The following is a 4,434-nucleotide window of genomic DNA, read 5'->3' as shown; positions in this document are numbered from 1 at the left end:
GTCTGCCTCCTGGGTGCTGGGATTAAAGGCATACGTCACCATGTCTGGCTAAGACTGTCTCAAAAAATCAAGCAAAAGACCAACTGGTTTGTTCCCCTTGGGACCATGAGGTCCTTGCACAGTGGAGCATGCAGGCTCTGTACGGGAGCCCCCGTGCCTTGCAAGATGGAGTCAACGGCAGACAGCAATCCTGAGAAGCGTTTGGGGGACTCCGAGGCACAGGCACACTTCCCCAGACTAACAGCCAAGCAGCCCTGAGTGACGACAGCCTCAGAAGGAGAAATGGCCCTCTCCTGAGATAATTACTGTCTGCAGAACACAGACGAAGAAAGCTAGTTTGAGGGATTTCAGGTCTTTCCAGGAGAGGCTGCTAGACTTGAGCCTTCTGAGGGCTAGAGAGGGTTTCTGGGTGGGACACATGTGAGTGTCTCAGTGGATGCTTCATGCCAACAGTGAGGCCATGGCTTGCCATGCTACTTGGTGTGAGATCCACAGAAGCAAACACTTGTGCAGGAGGGGCACAGGGTTCAGGCAGACCTCTGACAAGGACAGGCCAGGATGTGCTAGATACTGACAGCAGGCCCAAGTGGAAGTATGGACCTGGCGTCCAAAGTCCTGTGATTATAGTGTTCCCAAGGCTACTCTGGAAGGCAAGACCCAGGAAGAAACAGGTAGAACATAACAGATGGGGTAAAATTCTGTATACTAATAGATAGACAGCAATGGGATGAGTTTCCTAGCAGCTAAACCAAGCAGGGAACCAAGATTTCTCAAACTAGTATTTTTTTGGGGGCCAATGAGATCGCTCAGCAGGTAGACACTTTCAGGTTAAACCTGAAACCTGAGTGCAGTCCCTAAGCCCTGCACGGTGGTAGGACAGAGCCAATCCCCACAGATCATTCTTTGACCTCCGCACACCAGACAACCACACACAAATGCACAAAACAAACAAAAGCAGCCTGAGTCCGACAGGTCAGTACCTTCTAGGTATGGACACTGCTGGAGCACACAGCCACAAGCTGTATCTGAAGAGGAAGCCTGAAGCTGTCTTCTGTAGCACAGATAGGGTCAGCGAAGCAGGTGGATGCCCAGGCCTGGGAGGATCTAGTGTAAAGTCCTACTGTGTAGAGCACAGTATTGCCAGAGCCAGGAGAGGTCCTGAGCTCAATTTAAAGGTACAGACCTGTTCTCCCAGAACATCAGTCCCAACGGTGAAGGACATTGCTGTAGGTCTGAGGTCACCTTTGTTCCTAGGACTACAGATCAAGAAGGCTCAGAACATAAGGCACAAGATCCTGGAAGCTTCCCACGCAGCCTGACTCCGTACATGGCACATCAGGATATGCAGAGGTGTCTGGATGTGTGGGCAATGTCAATGTGTCTGTGGAGGGCCAGGGCCACAGTGCAGCCAGGGACACCTACTGGAGTTTTACAGTGGTTGGGTAAATCTGGGTAAAGAAGTTCATGTTGGGCAGAATAGGATGAGGGCTGCCTCAGTGAAGATCACTGGGATCAGAGAAACTTAAGCCACAAAGTCCTTAGGGAAAAGTGGCATAGTCACCATTCCTTCAGAAAACAGCACGTACCGCCTGACCCTCCAGACACACAAAGCCAGGCTGCTGAGAGCACAGGGAGGTAGACAAGTCTAAGCTTCAGGATAGATAATCCCCATCCTCACCCGTGAGGGGCAACAAGGTTGCTTTGGTTTGAGCAGGACTCTGAGGGGTCCTGGGATTGGAGCTCTAGGATAGGTAGGAGGGTTTGAAGTGGCCCGCATGGTGGGAGGGGGCTTCAGATGAGGGAGGCTGTCCATAAAAAAAAAAGAAAGAAAAAAAGAGCTTCCTCTCCCATCCCCTCACATTCTTCTAAAAATGTGCCCAAGCCTGCCTCCCCCCTCTTTGAAGGGACAGATGTCGGGGAAAAAGCTGATTATTGTCAAAGGCTGGCGGCTGTGACCGGAGTGCTCGGTGAGCGTGACCCAATTCTGAGCTATTCTCAGCCTGGTGGGAGCCAAGTTATTCCCTCCCGCTGAAGATCCCGCCTTGGAGGCAGCCTGACTTTGAAACGCCCTCGTCCTGGCAACAGACTCAAAGGCTGGCCAGGCTGCTCTGCACGGACAGGGCCCTACTTGCTGATGACCCCTGTGCAGAGCCCACAGGCTAGGCTCACTCTGACACAGCGGGGCGAAGGAAGAGCAACTAGAGCTCGCTCCTTTCTCCCCAAACCTGCTGTTCCTTCTGATCCCCCAGGATCTGTCTGCTTCAGGCCAGGCATGGGATATGCTTCAACCAGTGAGTAGAGGGGTGTCTGTGGACACAATGAGACCAAAGCCTTGGCCAGCAGCAGCACAGCTGGGCTGGGACCTACTGTACCTAAGCTCGTGATGCTGGCACATGTCCCAGGAGCAGGAGAGGCAGCCAGCAGCAGCAGGCTGACATTAGCTCAGCTCTACCCTGAGCCTTGTGAGGTCTGACCACTGTTCTCAGTCCTTTGAGGGGTTGTTACCCAGCGTGTCTGAGGCAGCAGCTAAGGGGTATGTAAACCCACCTGGGAAATGGGAAAAGTCAAGAGGGGCTGTGTGCTCAGACCGGGGCCAGGTAGGGCTTCTAATCAGCTTCAAACCACAAGAAAACAAGGTCAATGCCTTCATTTTCTAGAAAACTGACTGCCAAACTTCCACAGTCCTGAAGACTCAAGTGTCCCAGAAGTGCACACACTGTTAGTGCCTAGAACTCAAAGACCGGGGGGGGGGGGCTGCAAAGGCTAGTTTATGGCCTAGAGCACAAAGGACATTTCTCAGATGGACCAGAGACAGAACCCAAATTCTGGCCTCAGATTCTGAAACAGAAGAGGGAGCTGAGGCCATGCCAAGCCATGTCTTCGAAGCACGAGGAATCAGGTTGAATCCTCAGATGCAACGTGAAACTGGTAGGAATGGTGGCACGTATCTATAATCCCAGTCCTGGGAGAGGACTCCAGATTCCCGGGGTCACTGGCCAGCTTCTCTCACCCAGTCGGTGGCACTCTCAAGGATGCTACCTGCACCTGCCCTCTGGCTTTCACATGTGCACACATGCATGCTTGCCTGCACACACGCACATGCACACGCACACGCGCACACGCGCACACACACACACACTCTATTGCTTATTTACTTTGCATGAAGGGGCAGGGAAGCTTGTATGCCCCATGGTGCACAAGTGTAAGTCAGATGGAGCTGGTTTTCTGTCCACCATGGGTCCCAGAGATTGAAGTCTGGTCATCAAGTTTGGTGGCAAGAGCCTGCCTTTACCTGCTGAGCCATCTTGTCAGCCACTCTCCCCACCTCAAAGGAGGGATTCTGGGAGAAGGTGGCAGCAATCACAGTGGCATTTTGTAAGCTGGCTGTCCCAGCCACTGACATGACACACTCTCAGTAAGGCACGAGGCAGTCACTGTCATCCCCACAGGGAGGTGACTCACCACCAACCTAAGTGGCAGATCCAGAGACTCAGCGCATCCCCACCCCTGCACTCCTAAGGGCAAGCTACCCACCCAAGCTCTGCTGTCCAGAAGCTCAAGTCTATAAACCTGAGGTCCCTTCCTTGGGAGGTCAAACCAGGCCAGCTGTGGAAGTGAAGCTCACCAATGGGGATACAGAGCTGGGAGCATTGGACACTGACAACTCCCAGACATTCTATGGCCTCACGAGCTCAGGCCTGAAGGACGCCCCCACCCCTACCCCCTAAGAAGTCCTTATTCAACTGACCTAGCAGGAGCACCCTAGGCTGGCCCTAAGTCCACAGGACGGTTCGCCAGTCCATCCCCTTTTGCTTCAGATGTAAAAGCTGGATAGAGACTTCTTTCTCCATCTGGGTGGCATCTCACGTGGTGGGCAGGAAGCCCTGCTCCCATTGTTGGATCCCTGGCAGCCTGCCTGTCCCAGGATGCAGACTAGGCTGCAGCAGGAAGAGGTCAATGGTCAGGAGGGGAAAAGACACAGCATCAAGGTCAGGTTCCAAGAGACCTAGACGATGTCAGAGGCAAAGGTGTCCCTAGCAACCCTTGTACTACCCATTCCTCACCCAGAGACAACACTAGATCCCAGTGCCCTTGCTGGAAAACCCTCAAACACAGGGCAGCATACTTTGAGGCCTGGGCACAGCTTGCAGGAGGCTGAGGAAGCTGACTACCCTGGCCCAGGAGCCTTCCAGCAGGTGAACCAGGATCTGCACCCACAGATGCATCCAGGGCTTCCCAGGACTTGGCACCGCAAAGCAGACTCTTCTCAGGGAGGTTGAGAGGTGTGCTGCTGTCCTGGTCACAATGCAGGCTGGAAGGGAAGTTTCCAGGAGCTTGCCCCGTGATGAGTCCCAAGGCTCTGAGTCAGGTGCACCCAAGATCCGCTGACTGAACTCACCAACCATGGCTTCAGGGCTGCTCCTTTCGGAGTTA

The sequence above is a fragment of the Rattus rattus genome, chromosome 7 (genome assembly GCF_011064425.1).
Source record: "Rattus rattus isolate New Zealand chromosome 7, Rrattus_CSIRO_v1, whole genome shotgun sequence".
Taxonomy (NCBI): Eukaryota; Metazoa; Chordata; class Mammalia; order Rodentia; family Muridae; genus Rattus; species Rattus rattus.
This window is presented reverse-complemented; position numbering follows the sequence as displayed.